Here is a 12,249-nt window from a genome sequence, read left to right as displayed (position 1 = left end):
AAACCCGGGACTCCTTCACGCCAGGCCAACGCTCTACCACTGAGCCGACTGGCCAGAGCCGTGATACCTTAGTTGTTCATTGTTTTCTCATATGTGCCTTGACTTGCAAGGGGGTGGGGTGGGGGTGGAGCTCCAGCTGAGCCAGTGACCCCTTGTTCAAGGCAGTGACCTTAGGCTTTAAGGCAGCAACCTTGGGCTCAAGCCAGTGACCTTGGGCTTCAAGCCAGCGAACTTTGGGCTCAAGCCAGTGATCATGCGGTCATATCTATAATCCCACATTCAAGCCAGCAAGCATGGGGTCATGTCTATGATCCCATGCTCAAGCCAGAGACCCCATTCTCAAGCTGGTAAGCCCGCACTCAAGGCGGAAGAGCTCATGCTCAAGCCAGCAACCTCGGGGTTTTGAATCTGGGTCCTCTGCATCCCAGGCCAATGCACTATCCACTGCACCACCACCTGGTCAGGCTGCACTGTCCTTTTTTGAAGAATCTTTTCAGTCAAATAATTTTTCCATCTTTACCACAGGGTCTGGAGCAAACTAGTAAATTCCAGGGAGTTTTTAACCTGCCTTTGCTTCTCAGGACCTGATAAACATTTCTTCAATATATGTCAACATAGAATTACCAGTATAGCGTTAGATCTGTGAAGTCTAGTCAGGATATTATATATCTCAGGGTGGGGGCACACAAACCCATGTTTATTTTAAGGAATTACAGTGAGTCTGCTGTTCTTTACAGATTGGATGTTACTGCTTTAGTCAGTCTTAGCCATTTTTAGTAACTTATCCCCTCACCCCAACACACACTGATATACAGAGTTGTAAGGTTTTGTTGTGCACAATGCTTCTGATCAGCTTATATTTTACCATTGTCTTTACCACAGTAACAAAACCCGTATAATAGAGGGATGTTCTCAGATAACATCAGAACTTGAGTCCAGTTCTTAGGACTGCTAGCCCAGGTTCACTTTGCATTAATCCACACTGCACCTTATATAGATGATTCTGACAATTATGAGTAAAGTCTTGATAGAACTGCATGGTTATGAGACAAATAAGAAGTTTGCATTAAGTCAGGTAAAACTACAAGCTATGTTTTCAGAATATTTCTCTTCTCACTTGTCTAATTTAATAATACACATATCAGCCCAAATTTTGAGCAGGAATTTTGTACTGTCAGAATGAATTTTCTAAGTAGAAATTGTTTCTAGTACAAATATTGGTAGCATTTCCATTATATAATGTATATCATAAATGTACCTATAAACTGAGCAACGAATGACAGCTTTTCCTGATATCACACTGTATTTCTTTTTTTTTTTTTTTTTTTTGTATTTTTCTGAAGCTGGAAACGGGGAGAGACAGTCAGACAGACTCCCGCATGCACCCGACCGGGATCCACCCAGCACGCCCACCAGGGGCGATGCTCTGCCCCTCCGGGGCGTCGCTCTGTTGCAACCAGAGCCACTCTAGCGTCTGGGGCAGAGGCCAAGGAGCCATCCCCAGCGCCTGGGCCATCTTTGTTCCAATGGAGCCTTGGCTGCGGGAGGGGAAGAGAGAGACAGAGAGGAAGGAGAGGGGGAGGGGTGGAGAAGCAGATTGGCGCTTCTCCTGTGTGCCCTGGCCAGGAATCGAACCTGGGTCCCCCGCATGCCAGGCCAATGCTCTACCGCTGAGCCAACTGGCCAGGGCCGACACACCTAGGGTTTTAAGGAGGAAAATAAAAAAAAATATTCTGAACCAAATGGTGTGTTAAAATACTTAATAAAATACTGTATTTTTCGCTCCATAAGACGCACGGGCATTTCCCCCTTCACTTTTGAGGGGGAAAAGTGCATCTTATGGAGCGGAAAATACACTAGTTTCTCTTTTTTTTCATTGGTTTAATCAGTCAGATTGAAAGATGGAGATCCTATATATGACTCCTTGTACACTTGGCTTTTCAATTCTATCCAGTATCTATACATTTCTCCTTTCCTTTCCAAACTACCTCCTTAGTATCCTTAGCAGAGAAAAAAGAACAGAAATTCTGCACCATTAGACTGTAGCCTGCAGATGGACAAATGATGAAAGGTACTTAATCTTCCTAACAACTCAATGGAATTAGATATATGACAAAAAGACACACTGCTAGAAAAGATAAGGGCTAGTATTCAAATCCACATATTTCCAACCTAGAAACTCTCTACCATAATTTATTCATTTTTTTTTTTTTTCTTTTTACAGAGACAGAGAGAGAGTCAGAGAGAGGGATAGACAGGGACAGACAGACAGGAACAAAGAGATGAGAAGCATCAACCATTAGTTTTTTTGTTGTTGCGCATTGTGACACCTTAGTTGTTCATTGATTGCTTTCTCATATGTGCCTTGACCGCGGGCCTTCAGCAGACCGAGTAACCCCTTGCTGGAGCCAGCGACCTTGGGTCCAAGTTGGTGAGCTTTGCTCAAACCAGATGAGTCCGCGCTCAGGCTGGTGACCTTGAGGTCTCGAACCTGGGTCCTCAGCATCCCAGTCTGACGCTTTATCCACTGCGCCACCGCCTGGTCAGGCTCTCTACCATAATTTAAGAGCCAGATGCATTCAGCCCTAGCTGGTTAGCTCAGGTGGTTAGAGTGTCATCCTGAAACACCAAGTTGTGAGTTCGATCCCCAGTTAGGGCACATACGGGAAACAACCAATGAATGAACAACGAAGTGGAGCAACAAAATAAATTCTCCCCACCCTCCAACCCTCTCTCCCCTCCCTCTCTGTCTCTCTAAAAGCAATCAATTTAAAAAGAGAGAGAGAGAGAAACATTAAGGTTGTAGGTTCAATCCCCAATTAGGGCACACACTGGAACAGATTGTTTCTCTCTCTCTCTCAAATTAATAAAAAAATTTAAAAAGAATACATAGTTTTAAAAAGTGGAAAAATTGGTTGTTACAGAATAGTCATGGGGATGTGAAGTACAGCATAGGAAATATAGTCAATAATATTCTAATAACTATGTATGGTGTCAGATGGGTATGAGATGTATCAGAATGATCACTTAGTAGGTTATGTAATATCTAACCCCTGTGGTGTACAGCTGAAATTAATAAAATCTGTATGTCAACTATAATTGAAAAATAAAAAATGATTAAAACAAAAAACATGAAGTAGAAGAAGCCAGTCACAGAAGACCACACATTGTGATTCCATTTTTTAAAAATGTCTAGACTAGGCAAATCCAGATTTAAAAAGTAGATTAGTGGTTGCCTAAGTCTGGGGTGAGATGCGATAATCAGGAGTGAATGCTAATAAGTATGGATTTCAAAATAAATTTTCTTAAAATAAAGAACTAAGCATTTGCTGCTAACTTGAGTAACAGGTTCTAATTTGCCTTCTACATCTGCTTCAAGCTGTTCATCCCTCTGAATCCCTATAAACTGAGATTCAACTAGACCTCTCCAGTGCCTTCTAGTTCTAATATCTTATAAGTCTACAAAGACAGTGGTTGTAAGTAGGATAATACGAACTCCAGTCTTCAAACCAGATCAGTAGTTCTAATCTCAAGTTTAAAAAATTTAAGCCTGGTAGGGTTAACCTAAAATACAAGCTCCATGTGTCTCCCTCTCCTGGTGGGAGGTGGAAAGAACCAATTCAGGTGTCTAGGGTTCCCCAGGCCTAAGGGTTTCCCACCCCTAGAGAACAGTGCTTCTCATCAGAGCCTCACGCAGGAGAGAAATACCAAGGTTGAGTTAGAGGAACGATCCAAAGAAGGCAAAAGTAAAGATCAGAGACACAAGAGCAAAATAAAGGCAATATGAATAAATATCCAAGTAAATATCCTAATAAATATTTCATTTTGTAGATAACAAGTATTCTAATATTTTATTTATTTATTGATTGATTGATTGAATTTTTCTGAACTTGGAAATGGGGAGGCAGTCAGACAGACTCCCACATGCGCCCAACCAGGATCCACCCGACATGCCCACCAGGGGGCGATGCTCTGCCCATCTGGGGCATTGCTCTGTTGCAACCAGAGCCATTCTAGCACCTGAGGCAGAGGCCATGGAGCCATCCTCAGCACCAGGGCCAACTCTGCTCCAATGGAGCCTTGGCTGTGGGAGGGGAAGAGATAGAGAGAGGAAGGAGAGTGGGAGGGTTGGAGAAGCAAATGGGCGCTTCTCCTGTGTGCCCTGGCCAGGAATCGAACCTGGGACTCCTGCACGCCAGGCCAATGCTCTACCACTGAGCCAACTGGCCAGGACTATTTTTATCCCTTTAAACTACTTCCTACCCACTGTTTTGAAGTTTCCTTTTTTTTTTTTTTTACAGAGACAGAGAGAGAGTCAGAGAGAGGGATAGACAGGGACAGACAGACAGGAACGGAGAAATGAGAAGCATCAATCATTAGTTTTTCGTTACGCATTGTGACACCTTAGTTGTTCATTGATTGCTTTCTCAAATGTGCCTTGACCAAGGGCCTTCAACAGACTGAGTAACCCCTTGCTCGAGCCAGCCACCTTGGGTTCAAGCTGGTGAGCTTTTGCTCAAACCAGATGAGCCCACGCTCAAGCCGGCGACCTCAGGGTCTTGAACCTGGGTCCTCGGCATCCCAGTCCAATGCACTATCCACTGCACCACCACCTGGTCAGGCTCCTTTTTTTAAAAAATTGATTTATATAGAGAGGAGTTGGGGGGAAGCAGGAAGCATCAAGCCATAGTAGTTGTTTCCCATTTGTGTCTTGACTGGACGAGCCCAGGGTTTTGAACCAGGGACCTCAGCATTCCAGGTCAATACTTTATTCACTGCACCACTACAGGTCAGGCTTGAAGTTTCTTTAGGTGATAATGAAACACCTCAAATTTACTTTTGAACTGTGCAAAGGGACTCTTAAATATGTTTGAATGAAAATCAGAATTCTGTCTATATCCCTGAAATACAGATTTTTTTTCCCCCTTTTACAGAGAGAGAGAGTCAGAGAGAGGGATAGACAGGGACAGACAGACAGGAACAAAGAGATAAGAAGCATCAATCATTAGTTTTTCATTGCGCGTTGCAACACCTTAGTTGTTCATTGATTGCTTTCTCATATGTGCCTTGACCACGGGCCTTCAGCAGACCGAGTAACGCCTTGCTTGAGCGAACGACCTTGGGCTTAAGCTGGTGAGCTTTTTGCTCAAACCAGATGAACCCACGCTCAAACTGGCGACCTCGGGGTCTCGAACCTGGGTCTTCTGCATCCCAGTCCGACGCTTTACCCACTGCGCCACCGCCTGGTCAGGCTGAAATACAGATTTGATAAAAATTTTCAATACAGTCATCCCTTGCCATATTGTGGTTCACTTTTTGCAGTCTCACTGTATTGCAAATTTTTAAATTTTATGTCTAATTTTGTATCACAGATTTTTTTGTTATCGTGGAATTTTGCAGTATATAGGCATTTTTATATATTATTTTAATTATTTTTTTGGTAAAATAAACATTTTTAACCTAAAAAACTGAAAACAATATAAAAACTATTTATTAGACCCTGGCCAGTTGGCTCAGTGGTAGAGCATTGGCCTGGCGCGTGGAACTCCTGGGTTCAATTCCCAGCCAGGGCACACAGGAGAAGCACCCATCTACTTCTTCACCCCTACCCCTCTCTTTTTTATCTCTCTTCCCCTCTCGCAGTCAAGGCTCCACTGGAGCAAAGTTGGCCAGGGTGCTGAGGATGGCTCCATGGCCTCTGCCTGAGGTGCTAAAACAGCTCTAGTTGCAATGGAGCAACAACGCCCCAGATGGGAAGAGCCTGGCCCCCTAGTGGGCGTGCCAGGTGGATCCCAGTCAGGAGCATGCAGGAGTCTGTCTCTCTGCCTCCTTGCTTCTCACTTCAGTAAAATACAAAAAAAAATTTTAAACTTCATCATTCAAGTTGCAGTATTTTCACTGGTGAGTACCCATATAGAATTTTATATGTTGTTAAAATTACGTAGGATTAAGAGTGTAAAAAGTATTTGACCAAGTGGTGGTGCAGTGGATAGAGCATCGAACTGGGACACGGAGGACCAAGATTCAAAACCCCAAGGTCGCCAGCTTAAGCACAGCTCATCTGATTTGAGCAAGGGGTCACTTGGTCTGTTGTAGCCCCCCGGTCAAGGTATATATGAGAAAGCAATCAATGAACAACTAAGGTGCCACAACAAAGTATTGATGCTTCTCATCTCTCTCCCCTTCTGTCTGTCCCTCCCTCCATCTGTCTCACACACCCAAAAAAAGAGTGTAGGAAGTGTTTAAGAGCCTGACCTGTGGTGGCGCAGTGGATAAAGCGTTGACCTGAAAATGCTGAGGTCGCCGGTTCGAAACCCTGGGCTTGCCTGGTCAAGGCACATATGGGAGTTGATGCTTCCTGCTCCTCCCCCCCTTCTCTCTCTGTCTCTCTCCTCTCTAAAATGAATAAATAAATTAATTTTTTTTAAAAAAGAAAGTGTTTAAGAGCATAAAAAATGTTTGTGAGTGTGGGAAAGGTTAATAACAGTATGGGAAAGTATCTTACCAATAAGACCAAGTTTGCAGTTTTGATCCCGTCAGGGTATTTACAATAATCAACCAAGAAATGCATAAATAAGTAGAACAACAAATCGATGTGTGCGTGTGTCTCTCTCTCTCCCGCCTCTGAGTCCCCATTCCACTCCCCCTCCCTATTCTTCCCTTTCTCTCTCTAAAATCAATCAATCAAAGAATACTACCCAATGGAAAAACGGGAAAAAGGTATCATCTGACAGTTCACAAAGGAGAATAAAATGGCCAATATGAAAAGATGACTCAACTTCACTTGCATGAAGATGCAGGTTAAAACAATGGAAAGCCATCACAAAAGCCTATCAATTGGACAGAAATTAAAGTCTGATGATGAGAACATGTTGGCAAAGATATTGGAACAACATACAGTCTTTTTTGTGTGTGTGATTTTCCGAAGCTGGAAACGGGGAGGCAGTCAGAAAGACTCCGGCATGCGCCCGACAGGTATCCACCCAGGATGCCCACCAGGGGGCGATGCTCTGCCCCTCTATGGTGTTGCTCTGTTGCATCCAGAGACATCCTAGCGCCTGAGGCAGAGGCCAGAGTCATCCTCAGCGCCCAGGCCATCTTTGCTCCAATGGAGCCTTGGCTGCGGGAGGGGAAGAGACAGAGAGGAAGGAGAGGGGGAGGGGTGGAGCAGATGGACGCTTCTCCTGTGTGCCCTGGCCAGGAATCGAACCCGGGACTCCTGCACGCCAGGCCAACGCTCTACCACTGAGCCAACCGGCCAGGGCCATACACTCTTATATACTGCCAATGGGATTGTTTGGATACATGTTCTTGCAGTTACAACAAAAACCCAACTGTGGTTAATAAGGTGGAAGTTTTCTTTCCTGGCAGTACCAGCATAAGGCCAAAGTGTTTGTGACATAGATTCCTTTCAATTTCTTGATCTGTCAACTTTAAAAGGTACTTTATTTTCTGGTTTCATGATATCTACTCGTTACATTATCATATTCAGAAACCGACCAACAAGAAGGGAAGGGTTCATCTTGTATTTTTAAGGATATAGCCTAGAAGTGGCCCAATTGCTTTAACACATAACCACAGTTACAAGAAATGATGGCCCTGGCCAGTTGGCTCAGTAGTTGAGTGCTGGGCCGGCAGGAGTTGGTGAGATTTCAGGACAGAGTAAAAGGGGTTATTAGTCATAAAGAATGGATACCTAGTCCAAAGCACTAAGAGTGTAAATACAGGTTTATAGCTGTATTATGTAAAAGTTAAATACTTTGGGCTTTTACTGTGTTCATGAATTAGAAAGCAAAGTCATCAGGCCTGACCAGATGGTGGTGCAGTGGAGAAAGCATTAGCCTGGGATGCTGAAGTCCCAGGTTCGAAATCCCAAGGTCACTGGCTTAAGCCCAAAGGTTGCTAGCTTGAAGACCAAGACCGTTGGCTTGAACAAGGGGTCACTGGCTCAGCTGAAGCCCCCCCCCCCCAATCAAGGCATGTATAAGAAAGCAATCAATGAACAACTAAAGTGTTGCAATGAGTGGATACTTCTTGTCTCTCCCTTCCTTTCTCTCGCTCATTAAAAAGAAAAAAGAAAGCGAAGTCATTAGATAAGTGCACGTGTGGTGGCAAAGTGATGCAAGTGAACAAAGATTTGGAGAGATGTGGTACAAATGAGTGGAAAAGGTGACTACTGTTATAAAGTATTCCTTTGTACCATCATGAACCCAGCAAAGGTTGAAATGTATGGTAATATATGTTCTACAATGTATGATTATCAATTGTTAGAGACACCAATTTGCAAGGTTATATGATTGACTTCAGTAGTATGGGACTATAGGCAATGTTCTTCAAAGAGAAAAAACACTCATTTAAAACATTTATTTAGCACCTGTTACATAAGTAATGCACTGAAGACTTCAAAGAACTTCCAGGAGTCAGCAGATTAAAGCAGAGGGGTGAAAGATGCCGAGACCAAAGAGAATACAGTGGCACCTTGAGATACGAATTTAACTTATTCTGTAACCAAGCTCGTCACTCAACTCATATATCAAACTGCTGACACTGGATCCTTGCACCAACGCGCCAACTAGCGGCAGCTCCCCGAATCGACTTATCTCGGAAATTCGCTCAAATCTCGAAAAAAATATAACCCGAGTCGCAGCTTGTATCTTAAAAAAAATTGCATGTTGGTCTGTCCGTATCTCAAGGTACTATTGTAAATATATTTATAATTAAGGGCTTGTTTTGGGTAATAAGAGGCTCACCAGACTTTTCAAAGTCCAGGTACAAAAAATCTGAAAGAATGAATAGCACATTCACTTCATACCAGGCCAGTTGGCTCAATGGCAGAGCGTTGGCCTGGCGTGTGGATGTCCTGGGTTCAATTCCTGGTCAGGGAACACAGAAGCGCCCAACTGCTTCTCCACCCCTCCCCTTTCTCTCTTTCCCCCTCCTGCAGCCATGTCTCAATTGGAGCGAGTTGGCCCCAGGTGCTGAGAATGGCTCCATGGCCTCCTCTTCAGGTGCTAAGAAGAGCTCGGTTGGAGCTGTGGAGCAACTATCCTTATGGGCAGAGCATCGTCCCCTAGTGGGCTTGCCGGGTGGATCCCAGTAGGGGAGCATGCAGGAGTTTGGCTCTGCCTCCCTTCCTCTTACTGGAAAAAACAAAACAAAACTGCAACTTCGTGAAGAACTAGTTATCAGTAAGGTTCTTTGACAAATACTACTAAAGGGGGATTGTTATATGAAACTGCACTCACGTGAGCATTACCAATTGAAGGGAGTAGTGTTACAGTTAGGAGAAAATGGAAGAAAAATCAAGTTATTTATACGAAGGTGACCAAGGAAAATATAGGTCTAAGATATAGAGGGTTTCCAAAAACATTTTCAGGTAGCCATGGTGAAAAGCAAATTAATTTTATTGATTTTTAAAAATATTTTGATTTTTAGGGAGAGAGAAGGGGGGAGAAGTGGGAAGCAACTACTAGTGCCTTGACCGGGCAAGCCCAGCACATCGAAATGGCGACCTCAGCATTCCAGGTCGATGCTTTATCCACTTAAACCACCACAGGTCGAGCCCAGGAAATATTATAACCTGACCAAGTCACTAACAATCAGGACCAATTAGGTTTAGGTCCTGAATCCTGTTACTCCACATCACCAGGCCAGTAGTGATGAAAACAATACCCCTGGCCAGTTGGCTCAGTGATAGAGCACTGATCCAGCATATGAACATCCCAGGTTGGATCTAGTCAGAGCACACGAGAAGTGACCATCTGCTTATCTCCCCCTTATCTCCCTCTTCCTCTCCTGCAGCCAATGGCTCAATTGGTCCAAGTATCATCCTGGATGCTGAGGATGGCTTGGTTAGTCCAAGAATCAGCCTCAGATGCTGAAAATAGTTCAACTGATTCAAGCATTGGACAGAGACAGGGTGGGGGGTGGCTTGGTGGATCCCGGTTGAGGTGCATGTGTCTCTCATTTAAAAACAAAACAACCTGACCTGTGGTGGCGCAGTGGATAAAGTGTTGACCTGGAATGCTGAGTTGCCGGTTCAAATCCCTGGGCTTGCCTGGTCAAGGCATGTATGGGAGTTGATGCTTCCTGGTCCTCCCACCCTTTCTCTCTACAAAATAAATAAAATCTAAAAAAATTATAACCAAAACGAACCAATGACAGCCTCTGGTAAAGCGAATACATTTTGGATGGTTCCAGAGAGATAGAATTCAAAACCTTATCTCTAGTCAGTTTTTTTTTGCTAAAAATCAAAGGCACTCCTAAGAGAAAATTTTTATCCCTATGTAGTGTTCAAGGACTTTTACATGTTAGCTCAAATGATCTCATCTTATCTCACTTTCTAATAACTTTTATTCATATACCTCTATACTGTTGTTTTCCAGTCTTACCTCCAACAATTTCACTTTGTCCCAAACCTTACAATTCATCAAACTGTTCATTTGCCACCTTTCTCACCAACAATAAAGGTTACTTTTCTCTAAACTTGACTTCTGTTAGTAGCATTTTCTTTTCTTTTATTCAGTGAGAGGAGAGGAGGCAGAGAGACCCCCAAATGTGCCCTGACAAGAATCTTCCCCACTGGGACAGTACGAGATGATGCTCTGCCCATTTGAGGTGTTACTTCATTGCTCAGCAACCAAATTCTTCTTAGCACCTGAAATGAAGGCCATGGAGCCATACTCAGCCCCCAGGACTTAACTTGCTCCAATTGAGCCATGGCTGTAGGAGAGGGAGAGACAAAGAGATGCAACAGGGAGAGGGATAGAGAAGCAGAATGGTATTTCTCATGTGTCCTGACCAGAAACAGAATCCAGGACACCAACTGCCAGGTCAATGCTCTACCACTGAGTCAACCAGCCAAGCCACAGGGCATTTTCTTGTTAGCATTTCTTTCTTAGACTTATGAGGAAGATGTGTATTTAAAAAAAAAAACACAGCCTGACCTGTGGTGGCGCAGAGGATAAAGCGTCGACCTGGAATGCTGAGGTTGCCGGTTCAAAACCTGCACTTGCCTGGTTAAGGCACATATGGGAGTTGATGCTTCCTGCTCCCCCCCCCCCCAAAATGAATTAAAAAAAAAAATTAAACACAAAAACCTCTCATCTTACTATTAAAAAACATTTCCTAAAGCCTTAAAGGTATGGACTAACAACCCATGTGTAAAATAGGTTTCCATCTTTTCACCTTTTGGGTTTCTTGTATTGAGTACTAGCATCATCTCATTTCCAGTCACAGTAATTCATAACACCAATTGTTTTGAGCCAGGTTCTTCTAGCCTTGTAACAAGTCCACCCACCAACCAACTACCCTCACACAACTTAGAATGAACCTTTAAAAAATCATAAACTGTGTATTACTCACCAGCTCACAAAGTCCTTCAATGACTTCCATTGAATAAAATTCAAACCACTGTCCTGTGTGCTTTGGTCAATCTGAGCATTCCACTTTCCTCTCACACACACCCTTCCAATCCACCTCTCATGCACTTCATCTTTCTGTTCCTCTAAGATGCTATTTCTGCAGCCATTATTCCGACTGGAATACTGTTACCCAACCAACACTTTCTCCAAGGACTGACTTCTTAAATCCTTAGTTCTAAAATCCCTTTCCAGGGACCACTTCCTGTCTATCTGTACATAGGATAAATCTCTAGGTTTTCAGTAACTGCCTACATCCCCACCCCACTCCTATTTCTACTGTTTGACAAAGTTAACTTTTTACATATACTTTTTCTCACAAGCCTAGAAAATTTATAACCATCATTTTAGATGTTACTTGATTAAGGTCCTAAAACTAGTAAATGATTAAGAATCTAGATTAGACCCTGGCTGTTTGCTCAGTGGTAGAGCATCGACCCACCTGTGGATGTCCATCTGTTTCTCCACCCCTCCTGCAGCCAAGACTCAATTAGAGCTAAGTTGGCTCCAGGCACTGATGGCTCCAAGGCCTCAAACGCTGGTGCTAAAAAAATTGACTCCAGTTGCAACTGAGCAAGGGCCCCGGATGGGTAGAAGATCACTTGCTGGGTGGATCCCAGTCGGGGCACACGTGGGAGTCTGTCTCTGCCTCCCTCTCTCCTCTCACTGAAAAAGAATTTAGATTGCAGGCTCTGATTATGCTTAGTCAAAACCACCATACTACTTCTGGCTACATCTACCTTCAATCTCAACACATACCCAATATATCTGCAATCTAAACACCTTCATTTACCCATACCTGCTCCCAATAGGCATTCCCTATTTAATA

Source organism: Saccopteryx leptura, chromosome 2, assembly GCF_036850995.1.
Source record: "Saccopteryx leptura isolate mSacLep1 chromosome 2, mSacLep1_pri_phased_curated, whole genome shotgun sequence".
Classification (NCBI taxonomy): domain Eukaryota; kingdom Metazoa; phylum Chordata; class Mammalia; order Chiroptera; family Emballonuridae; genus Saccopteryx; species Saccopteryx leptura.
The sequence above is the reverse complement of the archived record's forward strand: the minus strand, read 5'-3'. Positions refer to the sequence as shown.